The following is a 24,197-nucleotide window of genomic DNA, read 5'->3' as shown; positions in this document are numbered from 1 at the left end:
GGCTGACTTGAAGTTTGCTGGAAGTTCACACATGTAGCCTTACAATAGGGTGTGAACGCCTGCAGAAGATAGTTACAAATGAGATTTAATGTAGGATGGACTGCAGTAATCAAGAGCAGGGCTTGGTGTGACAAACATACTGACTAAACACCTACTTAAGTGTTACCAGCCCCATTTATCCCTGTCTTTTTCTTCAGTTTTCCCATGTATGTTCCTCCCCAATCCTTCTCTTTCCTTGCCATTGTCCCTTCCCCTAAACAGCCCAAAGGAAGCTTTATACAATTCCAGAGGTCTTTCTGCCTTGTCCCAAAATTCTCTTCCACCCCTGCACCACATAATAGGTTCCATAACCTGTTAAGCAATAATCCCCCACAGTTTGCATGTTTTGCACAAGGGACAATGCTTGAGTGTCCTGTGATGATCTTAGCAATTCAGTGCTTTCAGCTTGGGTACTTCCATCCATCACTGCTCCTCTAATCATCATGGGTCTTTGCTTTAACTTCAAAAAGTGTTATTCATATAACCTAACAGAGAGGGAGAGGTTACCTTGATTTTTGAATGGTTAGATATATATATTGTGTTAATTGCACTTCTGATTGTGAACAGGTGATCTACCTCCTATGTACTTAGAGGCTTACACCTCTCTGCTCCCATGAATGTATAAAAGTGTGCTTTGTTTTGTATGACTTAATAAAGTTTATTCAGAGGATGACAGAAGATGGATATTCCAGCAGTCTGAAAATAGTAACCTAAGACCCTAAGAACTGTGAGGTTTGGACCATTCAGCTTTTGTGGATCCCTTTTTAAAAGCCCAAGTCTGTCCCCTGTGTGAGGAACCTGCATATGTCAAACTGTGATCTTACACTAGGGACAAGAGACTGGACACCAAGCTGTTTTGTGGAGCTAAATCAGTGGTTTTCACCCTGTGGTCTACAGATTATTTCTATGGATCCTGGAAAAAGACAAGTAAGAAATGCCTGCCTCTTGCTCTTATGGTTAAACTCATTACCTCATTGACTGCATCTTCAATGGAAAAAATTTAGCTGTTTGCCAATGTACCCCAAGTCTTTGCTCTCCTGTATTCTGCAGCTATTCAGAGGTAAGAAATGTGCACATTTGAGAAAAATCTGAAAGATATGCATATCAAAAATATTTCTTCTGCAGGTGAAGTAACACATGGTCTGGACTGATGAATTAGCAAGTTCACTGAACCTATAACATAAATGATAGTTTCCATTTTGCAGAAAATACATATTCTTTTGGAAATGAATGTGGTAGAAAATTCTCAAATATTCCAAGAGAAAAAGATGAAATTTTGGTTTTAGAAAGAAAACAAACGGAATTATTATGAGAATTAGCAAAATTCTGAGAAATATCAGCATGACTAACAATTGTCAAAGCTAATAGTTATGAAGAGGAGAACCTTTACAAATGTCAACATCACAAGCTTCTAGCCCGAAGATCTTTTTCCACAAGACAGTGGATGCCTGGCAATGAATCATATTAACAAATGCCCCAAAAAGGCAGCAAAATACATGCAGGTAGAAATAAACTATCACTACCATTGAATATAACTTTTTAAAATGTTGCAAGATCTACTGACCACTTGTATTTCTTGTATTTTCAGTCTTTACACAATGATGCAGGTTAAAGAAATAGTGTTAGCGCAACTTCTCAAATAAGATTAAGGCAGACAAATCCTTTGGTAACCATTTGAACAGGTCAAATGTGAATTAAATCTTTCCAGAAGCCTCAGCAGCCTCAAACTGAACAGAGTCTTTGTGCATTTACTTAATAAAAAGTGTCATCGTATTTTCTCAGCTGTTAAACCTGACCCCTGGTTACTCACTAAACATTACACAGAACTCTTATAAGTTGCCTATTGGACTTTTACAATGATCCATAAGATCCATTAGTCTCCACACAGAGAGAACCAGTAGAAAGTGATATAATCTCAGCCTTTAAATTGGCATGAAATACAATTATCTAGCAACAGAGGAACACTTTGTGACACTAACTACTGACATTTCCATACCATTTTTTGCTGGCTTTGCCAAATTTCATGAAAAGCATCACTTTGGGGTATTTTCTGCTGTTCCTTCACCATATTAAAATTCAACTTTAAAAATGACTAGTATTCAAGGATATTTGATAGAGGGAGCAGAAGGGGGGGAAAAATGTATAAAAATGTGTCAAAACAAGAAACACTAGGAGAGCAGATATATGAAAGAATGGTGTGATTGGTCACTGTCAAACACAAGTTATTTGGATTATAGAGCTAAATGAGCCCAGTACAGCTGTCCTTATGTTCCCATAAAAACACAGCAGGGCAGAGAACAGTAGCTATAATAACATCACATGTTTATTCCCACAAACAAAAGACATCCACAACTGCAAGACTCATTGGCTCTGTCCATAGTTCCTGTTGTAGCTGTTTGTAAAGACACCCTCAAGACCAAGCTCAGCCACCATGCATGCTCTGTTATGGCTGTGGGCAAGGGTGCAGGCTGAAATCTACCCCAGGGAGCATGTTCCTGCAATTGCCTGGTAGGTTAGCAAGCTGCCAGGGTCAGATGCACAAGGCTGTCCACCAGCTACCCCAGGCACTGAAGCCCTTATGTGGGTAGAGGCAGATGGGAGGTAGAGTGAGTGGTGCTGCTAGCTGCTCCTGGGACTGCCTTTGTTAGGGAGGAAAGATAAAGGCTCACAATTATGTCAGCTACATGATTGCAATAACAGTCTCCTGAGGAGCTGGGGTGGAGAGCAGGCTATACATAGTTGTATACAACTAGAAAATGTACCTGGCTCACCCAGCAATAACCTCTTGCCTTGGCACTTCTACAAAAGAAGAAACTTTGCTAATAGTGGTTGGAAAAAAAGAGGAGGTTTTATTTTTCTGTTCTCACTCTGGGTAAGTGTCCCCAAATACTGCTGTCCTACAACTGATTGTTTCCTCCCCAAGGCAGCCAGGACATACGGCTCTAACCGGTTCCCACCCAACATGCAGAGTACCCCTCCTCTTTCTCCTATGCTCCAGCAGTGTGTGGGGGAGAGGGCACTGTCCTTCAGTTGACTCACACCACAGCTATAGTTCAAGTGCCTGGTCACCGAGCTGGTCTTTAAACAACCGCGACAGGGAAGCATTTGTCCTGCTTACCTCCAGCTTGCATTAGGACGCACTGCTGGTGCCCAAGTGAAGAGAGGATTGCCTGCAGCAGGGTCTCTGGCACTTTCACAGCAGTGCTCACACACTCAAAAGCTCAAAAATAAAAAAGGCTCTCAAAAAACATTATGGCCAGCAAGTTCTTACAGCTTTTACTAGCAAACTCTTGTGTATCTGAGATCCCTGGCAGAGGCACTAAAATCACAGATGGGTAAACTTGAGAAATGAAAAATAAAAATAACAAGTGAATCCTTGGTGGCATATATTGACTCCTTAACCAGACAAGATTATCCAGATAAAGATGGGTTCTTAGATCAGGTGGTCCAAGCTGGAAGGTAGCCTGGGTGAAGGTGCTATTATATGCCTTCTCCGTCCTTTACTAGAAAAGGTCTTTCTGGAAGGCTTGCAGGACTTGCTAAAGGTTTTGATCTGCTTTCACATACCTTGTAAGCATGAATATGATAATGTATCTCACAGTACTCCTTCTTTTACTTGCATTTGTGTTTACATTGCTTGTACATTTGTATACCATTATGCTTGTTTACTGTATCATTACCAAAGTTAGACCTTGTAAATATCTTAAAATATTTGGTGTCAACCCAGCCTGATTTCACCAGTGTTTCATAAGAACATGGAATGGTAAAATATTATTCTTGCCTCACCTAGCCATGTACTAATTGAACATATTAATGCAGCACAAGTTATCATCCTGTTAGCAAAAGCATATGCCACCTATCTCTACAGTCCTACAGTAACTTCTGTCATCCAAACCTACTTCTGAACCAGTAATATTACTTGGGCACTGAACTGCTTATTGCTTACCAAACTTTAAAATAAGCATGACCAGGAAAGTAATTGAACATCCAAGACAGCTGCTCCAGAACATGCCTGATTACAGATGCCCCTTCCTTGTAGGGCCCTGGGGCTGCAGCCAGCCTGCCCACTGACTCTGTTTGGGGAAAGAACTCAACTCACTGTCTTCTTTCCCCAGGACTCTTCTGAGTTATAGCCAGTGCTTCTGTCACAGGCAGTAGGGTTGGAGATGCACCACCTCTCATTACCTGGTGTTGATAGCTGAATGAGTGCAGCGTTGACCATGTTGTGGTGGGTTAATCTTGGCTGGCTGCTAGATGCCCACCAATGCTCTCTCACTCCCCCTCCTCAGCCAGACAGGGGGAGAAAAACAAGATGGAAAAGCTCATGGGGAGATTGCTTGCCAATTACTATCATGGGCAAAACAGACTCGATCTGGGGAAGATTAATGTAATTTATTGCTAATTAAAAATAGAGTAGAATGGTGAGAAGCAAAGACAAAAACTAAAACATCTTCCCTCCATGAACTCCATTCTTCCCAGGCTCAACTTCACTCCTTCATTCCTGACTCTTCTGCCTTCTCCTCCAGTGAGCAGTGTGGGTGGGATGGGGAATGGGGGTTTCAGTCAGTCCATAACACTTTGTCTTTATCGCTCCTTCCTCCTCACACTTTTCCCCTTCTCCAGTGTGGGGTCTCTCCCATGTGATACAGTCCTTCATGAACTGCTCCAACGTGGGTCCTTCCCATAGGCTGCAGTTCTTCAAGAATTGCTCCAGCGTGGGTCCTTTTCATGGGGTACACTCCTTCAGGAATGCACTGCTCCAGCGCAGGTCCCCTGCAGGAGCACAGGTCCTGACAGAAAACTTGCTCCTGTGTGGGCTCCTCTCCACAGGCCACAGTTCTGCCAGGGGCTTGCTCTGGTGTGGGCTGTCCATGGGCTGCAGCTTTCTTTGGGGCATGTCCACCTGCTGAGGACTGTGGGGTCCTCCATGGGCTGCAGGGTGGATATCTGCTCCACCATGGTCCCCCATGGGCTGCAGGGGAATCCCTGCTCTGGTGCCTGGAGCACCTCCTCCCCCTCCTTCTTCCCTGACCTTGGTGTCTGCAGGGCTGTTTCTCTCGCATTGTTCTCACTCCTCTCACAGCTGCTGTGCAGCGCTTTTTGCCCTTTCTTAAATATGTTATCACAGAGGCACCACCAGTGTTGCTGATGGGCTCAGCTGTGTCCTGTGGTGGGTCCATTGGAGCTGGCTGGAACCATCTGTGTCCAGCACAGGGCAGTCCCCAGTTTCTTCTCACAGAGGCAACCCCTGGTGCCCCCCTGCTGCCAAAATCTTGCTGGGTAATCCTAATACACCTCTGTCCTGAATCCTAGGGAATGACGAGGTGAGCTGGTGAGGAGTCGTGACAGTAGGCAGAAACAGGATCCCCAGGAACATCGGTTAATCTGGTCATTAGCATCAAGCCTAGTCTGGAGATGAAGAGCAGGACCTTTGAAACACCAGTGAATATGCAGCCTAACTGGTTGCCACACTGGAAGTTTTGCTGCGCTGTTACTTGGCAGCATCATCAGCTCCGGGGAGATACACTAGTGTCTCTTGGGAAGCCAAGTGGGCTGATGCCTGCCATAGGAAACAGCCCTTACTACATCTCTGCATGCTCTCAGGCTCTCATCTGTATCCATAATGCTGATGCTGAGAAAGCAGAGTGGGAGCCAGTACAGACTGAGTACGACTTGTATGGCTAATGACCAGATGACCAGGTCTGGTGTTGTTTTTTCACTGCTCTGGACCCTGTGTTTACCTAGACAGGGGTAGAGTTTGGATTCGTCCACCTCCTTTCTCCAGTCCCAGTCGTCTCACCCTCATTAAAAGCTCAGGCTGGTTATTACTCATATTTTATGTTTTCTCTTTGTTCAAATGGAGCAATTAAAATATGACTTCATCTAATGTCTCTTATTTTGTCAAAGTTCTTCCATGAATCTCTTTCTCCTTGTGTTAAAAGACTTCTTGTTGGCCTGGAGTGCTGTGAGGCTCTGCTGGCACCTTTTGCTCTACATCCCAGCTGTTCTTCTTTGCCACCTCTGTCTCCTTCCTCCCCCTTCCTGGTGGTACCCCCCTCTTTGTCTCTCTCAGCCACTGGCAAGGCTGTGCACAGTTCAGCTGTGAAGTCTAAAGTTCATTCTTTCCAGAGTATATCCAAGGCCCTCCTCAATTCATGCAGATGCTAGTAGGCTCTGCTGTAGTTGTTGTTCTGGCTTTAGAGGCACAGATGTATCTGTTGGTTAGCTGCGAACTCTGGCATGTGCTGAAGGAGTTGGGTAGCTGTGAGAGGTCAGCGCTGGTGAGCCAAGCAATTAGTGATGTAGTGTGGAATAACCTGGCCTCAGTCTCCCTAGGCTACCCACAAGGAAAGACACAGACTACACCAGAGTGTGATTCAGAGCAACCTCATCTTCTTCTGAATGTCCCTGGCAATTACCTCTCCTTCTCCATTGACAATAAATATCACTAATGGCAACCCCTTTCTAATGCAACCATTGCTTTAATAGGGAGTAGGAAGGTGGGAGTCAGATGAGAATAGAGTAGAGCTGGAGAGCAGAGTAAAGGTGAGAAAAGAAGAGTTGCAGATAACATACAAATGTTATTATGGAGGTATGCATTAGTTGCAGCAAGTCACTAACAGCACAAAGTAATAACAGCAAAAAAATCTTGTAGACAGATTTTTAGTATTTTTTTCTTCACACATCTTTATAAGCTGCTCATTTCCTGATCAGCAGAAAAGAGTAGCATGGAAAAAGCTGCAGAAAAGCAAAATATCTTTTTGTTAGCTGGATTGCATTTTTGCCTGAAGCTTTCTATATTCCTGTAGTGTCACTGAACAATGGCTGCTGAACTGCCAGTGGAAGTATTTATTGCTATCCTGTATATGTCACTGCCCTGCTGCCAGTGGCATGTGTACTCATCAGTCAAACAGAACTACCCACCATGTCTGATTTACTGTCACTGAATCAAATCTATTTGTGGGTTTCCATAACATAAAACATTTTGCTAGAGATTAATTCCCTGATTTGCATGTTGCTCTTGGGAGCTATATCATTATTTTCCTTGATGCATTCCTTTTGAAGTCATGAAAGACACAACTTGATTTTTACTCTGTATTCAAGGTGGGGTCTTGTTCTTTGTTATCTGACCTTTATATTAACTCTTCCCCTTGTCAGTCTCAGAGGCATTACTCATATTTGTGTCTGCTAGTGGAAGATTAAGTGATTTCAGCTCAGTCAGGACAGTATGAATAGACTCTCAGAACACCTGGTGAATGTACCAGCAAAAACTATGCTTCTGATCTTGGCATTGTTGCCTTTTCTCAAGCTTGCTGCTGTGCACCTGTTAGAAAATAAAATTGTGTTCATTCACTGACATGTGTTTCAATTTATATTCCAGGATGAATATTCACTTGGATAAATGCCTACAGAATTGGTCACTTGTAAGGAAGGTAATGCATGGTACAAAGGTTGTTAACTTACTGTAACGTTGGTTAAATCATATGAAATTCAAAATATTTTGGACTGTGCTAACTGGAATTTTCCAGACATAAGGAAAATATTTATTTTTTTAAAAAGTTTATAATCTAATCCTCTTTTAATACTCATAACCTATTTCTATCTGAGATGGTTGCCAAAGCAATGATTCATAACTTCTCAAGTCACGCAGGTAAACACTGGATTAAATTAGCTTTGGTAAAACCAACATTCTTGCTTGAGCTATCAAAATCATTTAACTGGGTTTCTTTCATTATAGATGTTACAAGGGCTGCTGATTTTTCTCTTGCTCACAACATTGTGAACCCGATATTCTTCACTGGTATCAGTTTTATCACAGACGAGAACTGATTAAAAGTGGGATTATAACAGTACCGTACTGGTCAAGGGAAACCTCGATTTCAATGGGAATGAGATAATGGAGTCATGAAGTGGGTCTCAGGGTCTGATTATTCCAGTCAATACATCATTTGCTTTCAACATAATCTCATGCTTTTCATGTTATGAGAATTTGCCCCAACAAAATCAGCAGAATAAAATAAAGACACTGGGGACTCCATTCAGTCCCACACATCAGGTTCCCAGAGGGGCCTAGCCTGGCTTCTAACTAGTGGTCCATAGAGCAAAGATTTTGCATAGGTCTTGTCTCATATCCATTAGTCTCATGCAGATGTGTCAGATACCCCAGGACACCTGAAATGGCTCTAGGAGCACGTGCTTGGGCAACTAAGCCCCTGAGTTAAGCCCCTAGTCTATGTAGGACATGGAGTCTGGAGAACTATGCAGTTAACAGCTATATCTAGTAAGCTGGAAAGCTTTTCCAAGTCCTTTGCCTGTACTGAACACAGATTTAATTGCCCACATTTGAGTAACTGGTGGCATCAAGGGTACCAAAGACATCCTTATGAGACTGGCACATATGACACAGGGCCTCCCGGGGACCCCTGCTCTTCTGGTGGGTGTGCTGGGCAGGCAGGGCAGCTCAGTGGCACTGCACAGGCAGTTGACTCCAGTCCTAGATCTCTGTTGGCCTTTAAAGGAGCTAACTTAGTGCATATGTATGCATCTGGAGTTAGACACCTAAACTATATGTGCCCAGTTTGTAGCTGAATCCAGGCATTGGCAAGAAAAACTAAATGTTGGTCTCAGGGGTTTCCGTGTATCTATGCCTGGAAATAAGGGATATTTTTGAAAGAGACAGCTTCCTAGATCACTTTTGAGACAGCACTGTCTGCTGGTGTTGGTTGCCAATACTGTTGAGATATTATGTCATGTGAGAAAAAGGAATTCCTATCGCAAAGTTAAAGATTAGAGTCATTCTTTAGTAGAAAGAGCTGGAGCCCAAGCCTAGATCTTTTGCCTTTTTTCATATAGCAGTGCATTTTTCAACAATAATGAAATGAGCTCAGTATCCACAAGAGCCCTGACCAACTACTGCATGTTTTAGTAGTTTTCTCCTAACTAATATAGTACAGCTAGACTCTGTGTTGGCTGGTACACAGATGTTGCCACTGAAGAGTAGATATTGGACAGTGTGATTAATGAAGGCAGAGTCCCTTTACTAATATAGACTTTGCCTCATTTGCTCTGAGTTCAAAGCAGGTGAATGACTTAGAGCTTTCAGTATGAAAGGTCTTATAGGACCTTGTTTAGTGGTGTGTTTTGAACACAAAGTTGTTAATCATTTTCATGTTTTCATCAGCAAGGTTAATTAAACACCTTGTGAGATTAGATGCAAGCTTGTAGCCCATCTTTCTTTAGAATGGGAAGAGGCATGCTTGGAGTTTATCTCCAGCTGAGGAGAGTTTAACTCAAATTCTATTCACTTAACATGCTTAAATCAATTTCTCTGAAAAAATCCTCTCAACCATATGCATTTCAGATTGCATTTCGGAGGTGTGCATGGCATCAAGTCATTAATCTTTTTCCCAGAGTTATACCTCAGGGTCTTTTATTCGGATTTGTGTTGGAAGATGCTTTTGGTATTCTTTGACCAATGCACAAAGATCACTAAAACTTTCCTCTCCTTCCTGATGTCCTCATTTATTTTCTTTGAAGATTTCAGCTAGAATGTTTCCCTTTTAAGACCTTGTCTGCTGTTGAAATTAGCTAGGATGTTAACTGAGGCAAATTCAGCAGCTGACAGGAATAGCCACAATGTGTAATAGTTTAAAACAAGATTGAAACACAGCACTATAAATGCTAGATTTTCAGAGGCAACACACTATATTGGTGCATATGGAGAGGGGATGGAAAAAAACCTGGAGTTAATCTAATATTGTTGAAAGATCTGAAAAAATAACACATGAATATATCACTGAAATACTGTAAAGATTTCAGAGAAAGAACTAATTAAAAATAGTAATAATTACATATCAAAATACTGTTTGTCTAACACAGATGTTGTCCTTCTACAGAAACTGTATATTTAGGGCTGTCCATTTTTCTTTCCGACAAATTTTTGGCAGGGCTTCTGATGCAGCTTTGTGACAGAATACACTTTTCAATGCAGTGTGCCACCCTAGCCTGAGAAGCATCGTGTCTCTCATGACAGAACAGTGCATGTAATCCCTTTTGACCTCCCTCTCACATAACTGAAATGCAATGTAAAGCAACCTTGTGTGAGCTTATGCTGCTAAAATAATCACATGCCTGAGATGGGTTGGGATGTGTTAAACAGTTTTATGATAGAAGAAAACTGATGATAAAATTCAATTAACTTGGTAGAATACAAAGGAAAACAAAAGCAATGGACTCTGGGAATATACTCTGGGAAAGTGTTACTAGCCTATATAAAATACAGAACACAGATGACAAACTTTTCCACATGGGCGAGAGCCAAACTTAATGAATCTAGCTAATCAGAAGGACGATGTTTAATGAGAGAGATGTAGATGGGTGAAACAGAGTTTGAAGGTACACCATTTGCTTGGTGCACCTGGACATATAGAAATTAAAGAGATATAAGGAAGAATAAAGCAAGAAAGAAGAAGTAATTTATTCTTCCTGTACACAATGGAGAACAGGCAAGAAAGCTGTCAGTGTTCCCTGAAGGAAAGAAAGAGCATGAGTGTGAGAGAATGAACCCAACTTGGGGACAGGGAGAATGAAGCTGAATTTTGATGTTAAAGCCACAATACTGTTCAGACTGTCCCTGAACCGATATTTTCTGCATTAAATTCTCTGTAAAGGAGAAACCTTAGGGTGAATACTTGGCCCCGTGGAAACCAATTAGAGTTTTGTCAATGACTTAAACAGGACAGACTTTTCATCAAGCACATACACATTCCTGTGTTCTTCCCTAGTGCTCTGCTGTTCTGCATAGCTCTGCTTGTTATGCACAATGCATCTCAAACTTTATGGAGCACTCTAAATATTAGCTGGTACTAATATTTGGCCAAAACTTTAAATCCTCATACTAATCCATGAGTACCTGACGCTGTTCAGGGGAAAGAAGTCATGACATTACCATTGGAGTGGAGCTCAGCCCCAGGGTTACTACAGTCACTGTCAAACATTTCCCCTCACCACCAGGGGAAAAAAAGCTCACCCCCAAAACAACAACAAAACTCCTGAACAATCAGTTTTTAGGTTGTCACTGAGTGCTGTGCAGAGTCCAGGCTGTGTGGGAGTGAGGTCAGGAGAGACACTGCCCAACTGGAGTTTACTGGTTTTACTGGTCTACCACTACTTAGATTTAACTTCCCTCCCCCCCCCCCCCCGCCCCAGTCTAAGTAAGTGTAGCTACTAAGTAAGTGTAGCTCTCCTGTAACTACATTATTTTGAACAAGAAACAACTGTGGGACATTTGGAAAGAGTCACAATCAGGCAGAACGGTACCGGAAAAGGCAGTAAATCTTGAACCCTTCCTAGTACAAGATAGGTCAAAGCTGCTAGTAAGGACAATGGCTTGAGAAGTTTCAGAATTTCTTTTTCAGTAAAGGTGTCATGATCATGAATATAATCAGGGAACGTGTTCTCCTGACACCTTTTAAAGCCAAGTAGGCAAATAAACATCTCAGACTAGTGATGCTTCAGTAGCTAAGAACAAATAGGTCTGAGTACTGATTTTGCCTTTAGTTAGAAGAATCAGCAAATAAGAAAAACAATCAAAGTGTGTGCAGAGATGTCACTATCCAGATCTAGGAAAAGTGAATGTGTGGGAATCTAGGAGCAGCCTTACTATCTGTGTTGAGTTCTTGTTGGGAGAAAACCTGTTTTGCTTACTTTACCTCAGAAATGGTTGTGTGTTACTACTGTGTATTGGGTTTATGTGGCAAGGTTTTGGTAGCGGCGGGGCTACTGGGATGGCTTCTGTGAGAAGATGCTGGAAGCTTTCCCATGTTGGACAGAGCCAGTTCCAGCTGACTCCAAGATGAACCCGCCACTGGCCAAAGCTGAACCTGTCAGTGATGGTGGTAGTGCCTCTGTGATAACATAGTTAAGAAGGGGTAAAAAAATGCTGTGTAACAGCAGCCAGGAGACAGGAGTGAGAATATGTGAGAGGAACAACCCTGCAGACACCAAGGTCAGTGAAGAAGGAGGGGGAGGGGGTGCTCCAGGTGCCGGAGCAGAGATTCCCCTGCAGCCTGTGGTGAAGACCATGGTGAGGCAGGCTGTCCCCCTGCGGCCCATGGAGGTTAACTGTAGAGCAGATATTCACCCTGCAGCCTGTGGAGGACCCCATGCCAGAGCAGGTGGATGTGCCCTGAAGGAAGCTGTGACCCTGTGTTGGAGAGCCCGTGCTTGAGCAGGCTCCTGGCAGGAGCTGTGGCCCCGTGGAGAGGAGCCCATGCTGGAGCAGGTTTTCTGGCAGGACCTGTGGTCCCGTGGGGGAATCATGCTGGAGCAGTGTGTTCCTGAAGGACTGTACCCCATGAAAAGGACCCATGCTGGAGCAACTCTTGAAGAACTGCAGCCTATGGGAAGGACCCACGTTGGAGCAGTTCATGAAGGACGTCTCCCATGGGAGGGACCCCACGCTGGAGCAGGGGAAGAGCGTGAGTAGGAAGGAATGGTAGAGACAAAGTGTTACGAACTGACCACAGCCCCCATTCCCCATCCCCCTGCACCACTCAGGAGGAGAAAGTAGAGAAGCCAGGAGTGAAGTTGAGCCTGGAAAGAAGGGAGGGGTGGGGGGAAGGTGTTTTTAGATTTTTTCTTATTTCTCATTATCCTGCTCTGATTTGATTGGTAATACATTAAATTAATTTCCCCAAGTTGAGTCTGTTTTGCCTGTGATGGTAATTGGTAAGTGACCTCCCTGTCCTTATCTAGACCCACAAGCTTTTTGTTGTATTTTCTCCCCCCATCTTTTTGAGGAGGGGGAGTGATAGAGTGGCTTGGTTGGCACCTGGCAGCCAGCCAAGGTCAACCCACCACATACCTGTATATTAAAACTGTAACTGCAGTTTCTGAGTCTGGCACCATTTTTTGTCTTGGTTACTGAAAAAAGAGAAAGGATCTTGTGACAATCTCTTTACAGATTATTACCTGCATGTAGCAGAGAAGAACAGAAGGAATTCCTAAAGCCTCTATGTGGTTTACAGTAAAGGAAAGTTTTCATATCTCTATAGGAACCTGAAGTGATCATTTCAGTGATGTCCTCTATTGGGAATACACTGTAAAGTGTGGCCTGTGACAAACATTTCCAGAAGTGAGAGTTGTTACATATGTGTCAAAGTAGGAGATGACTCTATCTCAAAGCATGGCATAGGCCTTATCAACTGTACAGCATGTTGTATGGTGGCAGTTCAGTGAAACTCTTCTTAAAAAGTCCCTAGATTCACCCTTCCAGGACTTGTGTGTTGACCTCTGGTGTTCTTGCCATAATGACAGTAGTTTCTTTGTCTTAGACTTGTTATTACCTTATGGTGCTTTGTATTTTCATCTCAGTTTGAGTCATCAAGCTGTCTGTCTATACGATGAGAGCAGACAGATAGATGCCATAGGGAACTGAACTCCAAAATGACAATGTGTCTATGATCTCCCATTATAGCCCCAGATGTCAACAACAAATACAGCATAAAGATATTCTGAAGAAAAAAAGGAACTTGCAAGTGTTTCCTTTTATAGAAGTCTCACAAAAGCATGCCTCTGCAAGCCAAGCAACAGATGCTTTATTGGCAGGCTGCCATGTTGACAAACTGTCATTGAGTCTTGGTAGAAGATATTCCTCTGTGGTGTGCATTGTCTTGAGCATCTGTGCTTGCTCACAGGCCCAGTATGGATTGTCGCATTAATTATTATGTGTCATACACAAAGAACTTGGAAGAAGAAAAATCTTACAGCAATGTGAATCTTCATATGTCATAGCTTTTAAGTGTTTCCAAAGTAGTCCTTAATACTGCTGAATAGCTAATCTCAGGAACAGTTTATTAACATGCATTTTATGAAGTTAGGGTCTTACAGGAAATCTATGCTAGTACTCTAGTTCAGATCGGGAGTGTGTTTTTGAAGTGAATCTCCAAGCAGTCTCTCGTTTACCATGTGCTTACTCTGTGCTGTGCAGTGGAATCCTTCAGGATGATGCAGAAGAGGAACGTGCCCTCTGGGAGAAATCTGATGAGCTCCAGACACTTTGGGCTTTCAGATCATGAGCTCGTATGTGACCTAATCTGAAGTCAGCCTTAGAACTTGGATAGTGTGGTTCAGCATCAACTATTTCACTCTACAAATCTGCTTTTATTGGCCTGAACTACTTGCAAATATTGTCAGAGTGCAGTGAGGGATAGCTGTGGGATGAGACCAGAATGGGAAGCGATGGGGGCTGCAGGGCAAGGACGTTCCCCTGCAGCCCCATGCCACTATGCCCAGAGGCAGCCAGCAGAGGCAGGCTGGGGACAGTGACTGGGCTCATCAGACAAACACAAGGTGACAAGTGAGGTCCAGGATTAGTCTGAGAAGTCCAGTCAGCATGTCAGGAGAGCAGGGAGAGGGCTGGGGATGTGCACACCTACAGTGTAGATCAGGCCAGCTCTGACAGGTCCGGGTTGAGCTGAATTGGTGTCCCAGGCCCATGGGCAGAGGTGGGGGGAGGCCCCGGGGGAGGCCCCAGGGGAGGCTGGGCAGGGACAGTCAGCACCTGTTGGTGTCTTTAGGGCTGGACAAGTTATAAACAGTTATACCCTTAGCTGTTTTTCTGCACCAAATTATAACAAAAAACTCAAAAAAATTTCAGGTAATGATTTGTAAATGAATATGTTTGGAATTTCTTTGTCCAAAGGGTCCCAGATTTGCTCTGGAAGGTGGATATTGTCATTTATTGTGATAAATCCGTTTTCAAAACTGATTCCGTATTCATGTGTATTTTTGAAGAGTCTGAACATTAAACTCATGTCTTGGCATACTGGTGTCATTTAGAGAAAGCCATTCATTTGTCCTTGACATAAACAAACCATACCACTTTTTAATAAGAATAGCAATAGAAAAATAATTTGCAGAGTGTGTATTATTTTGTCTTAAGAATTTCTGTCCTCTGGGCCAGACCTCCAAATGATGACCCTTTCTGGCTCCTAGTATCAAGAGGAACACAGAGACATCTGCCAAGGGAAGAAACTGAATTCCTGTTCAGGGTTGTTAGTTAGGACCTATACTACAGTATATGGTTGGGAGCTGTTCATTAACTGTCAGGTACACTACTACTCTGGAGTGCTGAAGACCCAGATTTAACGCACAACATGTAAACCTGGGCCAGTCATTGTACGCATGAAAGTAATTCTGCCCTAATGTAACCACCCACAACCTATGTAGAAGTCTGCACTGAACATGTCTAGTGGTAGATGAGACAATCCCATCACCTATGATTTTACTCTCCATTAGTGATTTCACTTTGGGAGTACAATGGTAGGACAACTGTAGCCTGAGACGTGCAGAAAAACTTACAATGGTTGGGCAATGGTAACTGGTCTTTTTTAGGAGCTATTTTTAAGAAACTTTTTCAAAATTTTTATCACTATTTTTATGTGAGCTCAAAAGATGTTTATATATTTGCAAAATAATAAAAATATGTATAGCAGTACCCAGAAAAAAAATTTCAAGCCAAAAAGCTCATTCGATTGTAAATGAGGCTCAAACAACTTCATAATAATGAACATGGTCCTATGTATTAAACTTACGTCTGTGTTTATATATGTGTTCATATATATATGTATATGTGTATGCATAATTCTGTGAGAGTTGTGAAGGTGAAAAATTAACTTTGCATTAAAGTAATATTATTCAAGATTTTAGCTAGAATTCAAAACCAAACTACACTACTACTGAGATATGAAAATCAGAATGATCAATTTCTTTTCATTTATCTGAGCTTCACCTAATGCACAACTTGCTTCAGAGTTTTCCAAGAGATTATAATTATGTGAAAATTCCAGTGGCTGGCTGCTAGGATCTTCAAAGGATCCTGCAAGCCTGAGTATCTAACTCTCATTAGAGCCAGTATAATTCGGGTACTTGTCTCTCTCTGTTTTATTTGAATATTCCAGGCACTTTGTTTCCTAATCTCTCACAGTTACATGTCCCCCAGGATGCACACTTGTTAAGAGCTAGGTAGAGAGCTGGGCCCTAGAGACTGCAGCTTGTTTTTCAGATAAATGTTGACCATGTAAGTCTTGATAACTAATTGATACAAATGAAGTCCAAACCAAACCTCTTTGTTTTCCCCCTCACAAACCTATAGGGTCTTTAAACCAATGGTATTGTTATGCAAAAAAAATTTATGCAAGACATAGCAAAGACTTTGAAAGGACGGATGGAAAGATTCCTGTATGGTGTGTGTCTTTTTTACAGTGTTCAAACTCTTTCCTGGAAACAGCATCACATCTATAACACTGCAAAGAGACCGTGGGGAGAGGCCTATGGAGTCTCCTCCCTCTGAAGTCTTTGAAGGACTGAGAACTGTTTTCGAAAGAGAGAAATATGGTGTTGCAAAAATAGATTTTACGGGCCAGATTCTGATCTTAGTTTTATTAGTGTGTATAGCTGGGTAGGTATTCACAGAGGCAATAGAGCATCTCTATAGGTACTCTGTGGTAACTAAGATCAGATTGTATGTAAACTTACTTTCAAGCAGGCATGGATAACTTCAAAGTCAATTTAAAAAACAGCCAGTTTTTCTCTACTGAGACTAGCTCTTCCTCCAGTCACCAATAGAGAGAAAAGCAGATCTCATGGCTGGGGTAAAATTTTAGAGTGACAATGTCAGTGCACACCAAATGATCAGGGTAATTGGTACCCTAAAGCTCTGTAATGCATGCTGTTCATTTTAAGCTAATTAAACTGAATAAAAAACATTAATACATTTGAAATGTCAATTTGTTTGTTAATGTTAATTTCTTTCCTAAAACTGGATGTTGCTTAGTGATTCAAGCCTGTAAATCTGTTGGACTAACATGGAATTGTCAAAATATTCAGTGTCAATGTAAACATGTTTGTATAACAGATACTGAGTGTGGTTGTGTGGATGTCTTTTAGCTTTGGCTAATCAATTTCATAAGAGATTGATGACCTGTCTTGTGCTCTTGGGACAGTTTTTCAAATGAGTTCTGGCATAAAATATCACAGATGGGAATATAGAGTTCCCAAAGGTTCTGATCAGGCTAAAATAAAAGGGGGAGGAAGGGGAGTCCCCAGGCAGCTTTCATTAGGGTCTGTACTTAGCTCCCTAACTTAGGAGCCTTGAGTCATGGTCACTGGAGGGAAAAAGGGAGTTTGTAGAATGACTCAGAACTCCTGTGTGGCAGTAGCTAGGTCTTACCTACATCTCTGAGGCACTCTCTGGAGAGGTCTGTTTCTCTCCATAGATATATCTTTGGGGAATAGAGGCTACTAACTGAGGAACCTAAGATATATTGTTTGTTTAGACCCTTTCAAAAATCCTACTAATTTCCACTTTATATCTGTAGGGCTGAAGCTGAAAATGTATTTATTTTGGTGCTTTTGTCACAAATTAGCAAACTAAACACAAAAGAATTTGAGGCAGAGAATGATTTTGACTTCAAAGCCCAAATTGATTTACTTCTTGTGAAATCAAAAGCCAGCTCATTCGTTTGTTCCTGGTCCTCCATGGCCTATACAGGAGGTAAAGTGAGTGAGTGGCTGGTGAGTACTTAGTTGCTGGCTGGAATCAACCCACCACACTGGTCTAAACTGAACTGGAGGGGCAGAGGTAAAGATTGGTGTGAGGTTCTCTTCTTCGTGACTGTGCCACAAAATAGAACCTTTGGAATAGAAATTGCTATCCACATTCTATCCACCCCACTTAATGAAAAAATTTTAAATGTTATGTCACTGTGTGACGTGAGTCTGTCTGTGCAGCTGTGTCCCCTCTGAATTCCCCTGTGATTAGCAGATTCAGAGAAATGAGTACTATGAAGAACTTGGAAGATAGCTATAAATCTTTATGAATGAATGTTACATATCTCACTTTTTATTATTGTTATGATATCGTTTATACAATTATATGAGAAAATATTAACAGGAATGGACAGTGTACTTGTCTGGGAGCATGCGGTTTAGTTTCATGTACTACCATTTGGTGGCTTTTCAAAGATGTCACTGGAAGGTGCTTTTTAGGAAAGTTCCTAGCTTGGAACCTCTCAAAATCTGCTGATTTGAGGTGGAATAGATAAATAAGGAATTTGGAATAGATAAATAAGCTCTGAACTCTTGACTTTGAGGAAAAAATACTGGGATCCATGCTGTTGCTTTGTACCAGAAGTCTGTGTCTGGGGTAGCAACTCAAGCTTTTGAACAGAGAGCGTCAACCTATACAATATCCTAGAGATCTTCCTGCAGCTGCAAAAAAGAGATTTTTTTTTCCCTGCATAAAAATACTGTGGCTGTAAATGTCTTGAAGAGTATGGTTTGTTTGCAGGCAAAACACATACTGAGGGATTGATAGCACTAAGCCGTCTACCCAAAGTGCTTGTACTCGCCTGCCATTCCTTTATTGCTGACATAATAGAAGATAACTGAGTTCAGTGCGATTTGGAGAGAAATGAACTGGCAGAAAGGTGTCTTGCTTCATGGAGCCCAGGGTACTATGTGCATTTCAACCAAATGCTTTACATGCCATAGCAGATGACAAGCAGGTCTAGTTCACCTTCAATTATTTCTCGTATATTTGTTGCAAGACCTTTGCCCATCAGTAGAAATAATTTAAGATTATTTATCATCCCATAGGCGTTAGTCTAGTTTCTTCTGATTAGATCACATATCAAAGCAAAGCAAGTTGTGTCTGCCAGAGTGAGAAAGCAGTGATGGATTCCAGCATTTTTTATGCAGTCCTGAATGTACAAAAGGTCCTGCTCCTCTGAACGAAGTAGAAAGGAAACATCAGGCAGCAATATCTTTTCTCAGTGAAATTCCAGGCAGTGTGCAAGCCAACAATTCCTATTTATATTTTTCAGGGAGCATGCCCCGCTCCCTGGACAACATTGCTGACTTATCTGTATGTCCTTGTTGTGCTGGTGCCTGGTTTCTATGCATGCTGCAGTGCGTAAGCAGAGCTCAGTAACTTGATTTTCATCCATCTCCCAATACAGCTTGTCTGCCCACCACATTCAAGACTGCAGGCCCATTTTGCATGTGCCAGAATTTCTGGGTGATGTTTTCCATTATTTCATCTTTCTGTTCCACGGAGGAACTGGATGGTTTCTCACAACAGTTCTGAATGAAGAGCAACTGTTAGATCTGCCATCATCAGTGGGGTTCTGCATAAGCATTCCACATAATGACAGCTACAGGAGGGGAAGAAGATGGGAAAAAGTTGGACTAGATTCAGATAATTGTCCAAACAATATCATGTTAGGTTGTATACTCTTTTAAGAAGAGCAGTTATCCAGACTATTTGCCCTTGTAAATACTCTGTATTAGTCAGCAGATGGCATTCATTGTACAATAACAGTTCCACCAATATTACCACAAGTACTTTAAAACACAAAGCATATGGTTTCCTCAAAGAGACACATTATTTCCTCATTTGCAGTTCAGTGTTAATTGTGAACTATTTAGTGATAAACAAAGAAGGTAATTTTTCATCCCCATTTACTTTGAGTAACAGATTTAATAGAGTCTACCATTGTGCAAAATGTAAATAAGACCCATGGTGGCAAAAGGATTTTCAGGGCATACAAACTAATAGAAGGTCACGCATTGGCTTTTGGCAGGAAACTCAACAGCACTGCTGAAGCATTTTGGATGAGACTAACTGAGAGGTTCCAGCAAAGTGCCAGAAGGGGAAAATATCTCTTTTCTCCCCTCATCGTGAGTTCAGAAAACCAAAAGTTCACTTAAAATGGTTTTGAAACATATTTTTGCATTTTCATCGTTAATGTAGGGCCAAGCTGAAATGGTGATGCCATAACCCAACCTCATAAAAAGTGTCAATAATCTACACAGACTGCCCTTTCAGTATCTCTGGGGAGGAGTCTGGCCCTTCCACTCAACCCTGATGCACACACTGTTCTCTGGCATGCCTTGCACCTATCCTCATACCCATCTGTCTAGATGGCATAATGCCTGCTCATAAGGTGTCATATCAGTTTCAACAGGGCATAAGTGCCAATTAAAGATTGCTTTGCAGCTAGAGTGTAGAATGTGAAAAGTGTCATTTTCCTTTACAAGGGGAATGCCCTAGTGGAAAATAAAGTGAAGGCCATGTGCTTCAGTGCTTGTGATCACAGTTGCTAATATTATTTGGAGACATGAAAGGCAAAATTTGCACCACAGGAAACTTGCAAAATGCTCATATATTTTCACCAATTACATGAATGAATTGATGATACTTTATAGTTTTATTTTTCAAAAATGTCTATGAATACAGAAATAATTTTGCAGGTGATAATTTAATATAGTAGTACAAACTATTAAGCACACACACACACAAGTATATATATATATATATATTTATATACACACTTGATTTATTTCCCTTTTTCCCAACCCCTGCTATTTCATTATGCAAATTCTAGTTTTAAATAGTCATAAGCAACCTGAGCTTGTTCATGATGCAAAGTCTGCAGACTGTACATGCTTCCAACCCATTCACCAAATTCTGCACTCATGGAAATGGTTAAAATTGAACACGCATTACCATGAATATATTAATTTAAAGTAGGAGAATATGTATTCCAACAGCTTTCCGTCATCCTCATCTTTCTTCTTCTAATTGCTGTTTGTGAGCTTCCTTAGAAAGAATTATAAGTGCACCTGCTTAACAGAGGATAAACTCAGCTACTTTTTCATTTAACATATCCCACATGGAAGTCTGAAGTACAATAGGATTTAGTTATCACATGCTGTAATCCACTATTAGGCAGCTCAGTGTAACAATGAAGAGACAAAAGAACTGTCCTAAATGGTAGTACACTATTGAACATGCCAGTAACCTATATCCACAGAGATGTCATTACAACATCTAGATGCCAAATACCCTGGGTTCTGGCATGGTGCTCTTAGTATGCATGGAATCCAGTTGGATGTATATTTGTGAGTCAAGCTTGACAAGTTTGGATGATACACATGTGGATAATTTACTTTCATAACATTTTTTTCTCAGTGCAAAAAGACCACGGTATTGCATAGGAGAGCTCCTTCCTGCCCACCTTTCTCCACCCTGGTAATGGAGGAAATGGGTGAAGGAGCTCATGTGAGCACAGAAGAGCACACATAAAGACTTCTATATTAATGATTTTCTCACAGGGAAAACTTCTTCTCTGCTGAACTTAATATTCGACATCTGGGCAAAAGTGTCACCAAATCACGTGGGGTTTTTTTTTTGGAAAGTGGCAGTTCTTTAAGAGATAGCTTAGTTAATAGCTATGTGCTTGTCCTGTATTTCCAAAGAATTTTGCTAATGTCCATAATAAGCTTTTAATTTGTAATTGCAGAAAATCTTTCCTACACTGAGGGAAATACAGACAAATTTCAATGGCTGTATGTCTAAAAGGGGACTTCTTAACCTGTAGGAAGGAATCTCAGAGCTTTTACCATGACCTGTGTGATTTTTCTGAACCGAAATGGGAAAATTTTTAGCTGTGTATACATGACGTCTAGGATATATGTACCCCATGGTACTGACAAATCCACATCTTCTCTCCAGGTGAGGAGTTACAGAATATTTCAGGTCACTGACTCAAATGTATTTCAGACCTGTTCAGCGAGCCATGAAAACTCAGTCAGTGTGATCACCGGTTGTTGATGTCGCCCGTCATAAACAATAATTACAGCAGTGGTTACTGTGACCAGCAGGAAAATGCCATCCAAGTTAGGGGGAAGCATGTCCTCCAGGGTAATGCCACTGTGGGTTTATTTATGCAAGACTCCTTGTTCCATCCTGAGCCTAAAGATCCAGGCTAGTCCTTTCTTTATTGTCATTTTACGTTTGAAATTATTATCTCTGTAAGTTGATTCCTCCCACACAGGGCATAAGGTGAGATGTGTCTTTATGGTCTGTAATTACTGGGGATAGGAAATGGAGCAAATAAAGCCAGAAGCATCAATGACTGTCAACTGAGATGGGGAATTTCTGTCTCCCAAATCAGTTTTAGGCTCTGCAGGTTCCAAGAACATAAGTTATGACAGAAAGAGAAAAGGGCCATCTGGTCCAATTTGTCTGCATGTTTGTGCTGTTCTGAAACCCAGCTCTGAGTTTATTCTCCAAATTCCTTATTTTCCTTTCCTTCCACAGATACCATTTGATATTTATCACAGAATGTACAACCATTTGCTTTCATCATTTTCCTGATTTTGAAATTGTATGTGCGACCTCAGTGCTACATTCTCCTCTACTGTGTTCCACCTGTGTTTTGCTTTTTGTTCCTATTTTTTAGTTAACATTCTGCAAACCTTTCAGCACATTGCTGGTGCAAACTACCTTAATACACATTATTGCCTAGTCTGTCCTAAGCTTTTGCAAGCTTCTGTGACGTGATCTTTCAACCTGATCTATTTTCTGTAGCTATAACTCAAAGGCCATTGTTGGAACAGTACATTTTATTTGGTTATATTCTTTTTATTCCAGCTGTCTGCTATTATATTACAGAGATCAGTACTATGACCTATATTCAGAAAGACCACTGTTGAAATGGAATGATGAATATCTCAATATTGCTAGATAACAATATGTTTACAACTACTTGGTCTCCACACCACTCATAGTCGTCTCATTAACTTGACACAAAATCCATTATTTCAGAAGCTCCAGATGTAAGCTTGGCTCTGGCACTATAATAGAAATGTCTGAACTTCTGAATTTCTGAGCTTCTGAAATTTTTAATTTCTGAAGCAGCCAGATTCCAAGAAGCCATCCTTGAAGGCAATCAGTCTGCAAACAGCTGAATGTTATGGGAACCTTCCCATTAATATTAATGCAAGGTAAGGTGATGGATGATTCATATCTTTTGAAATTAATGTTGCCAGCATGGGGTTCAGGTGCTGTGTATGACAAATCTCACAGGGCTGAATTTCTGAGGTGAGGGCCTGCCTGTGGTAATGCTTTGCTTCTACCCCTTCTTTGCAGGTTCTCATCTTAAAGGTGACATAAAGATCGGGCTTTGGTGGAGAAGTCAAGTAGCAGGAGTGCCAGTGGTGTCATTCTGGTGACTGGGCTGGAAGATCATCCACCATTAGAAAAGCAATCATAACTCAGGTTAGATGTGATTAACTTTTGAAATGCACCAGGAAGAGTGACTATTTTTCTTCCTTTTGCTGGTGTTGAGCAAAAGACTTGGATGATATGTGCACAAACACATTTAGCCAAGAGACGAGTAAAGCGCAGAAGTTAGCTAACATCAGCAACATTTCAAATTTATCTGAACTGAATTTTAAATGGATAGCTTTCTTCTATATCTTTTTGTTTACTAAAGTTTTGGAGAACAAGGAATTCGTTAGAGGATGGATGAAACTCCGACCAGCTTGGTAGGTAAGACATTATGCGGAAAGCCAGAATAACAGGCTTCATTCCAGCTCCAGTAGCAACTGAGTGATTCAGTGAATCCCTTTCCTCCTCTATGCCTCAGTTTTAAATCTTTGGAAAAAGAACATGTACCATCTTTTCTGTTGCTGCTCTCTTGTCTCTTTTTCTCCCTGATACATGACCACCCTAGGAGTAGTCTCCTGACTGAAGGTGCTGTGTAAGAGTTGCCAGGATTTTGTCCTACCTAAGGGAAGACATCCACAGCATTTGTGAATAAAATCCTCAAATGAATTGCTCTGATTTTAGATTGCTAAGAACAGAGATTGACAGCCATGTCACATGTGTTTAAGGTAATTAACTGGCTTTTCAGTGTACAAAAAGTACCGCAGGTGGTGAGCCCAGATTAAGTTTATGCAGCAGGGGTGAGCTGCCTGTTCCCTCAAGCTCTGGTGCTTGTTTCGATGGTTTGAAAGAGATTGTTCTGCATCCAATCAGTTTTTTCTACAACAAAGTATAATAAAACTGGATATCATTCCCTTGAGTCAGAGACATTCAGGACAGAAGAAAAGAAAACAAATTTGGTCTGATTTGATTTGGTTTATTTCTCCAGTAATGGTGCCTTTACACATGAAATTTCTTTTTGTAAAAGCACAATAAAGCTGCAAAAATTATGGTTTTTAAAAAGAGAGCACAGGCAGTTTCATCCCTTGTTGTGGCAATGAGGCTCTCTGCAGTCAACTAGCTGAACTTTTTCTGTAAGAAG

The sequence above is a fragment of the Ciconia boyciana genome, chromosome 1 (assembly GCF_034638445.1).
Source record: "Ciconia boyciana chromosome 1, ASM3463844v1, whole genome shotgun sequence".
NCBI classification, from domain to species: domain Eukaryota; kingdom Metazoa; phylum Chordata; class Aves; order Ciconiiformes; family Ciconiidae; genus Ciconia; species Ciconia boyciana.
The sequence above is the reverse complement of the archived record's forward strand: the minus strand, read 5'-3'. Positions refer to the sequence as shown.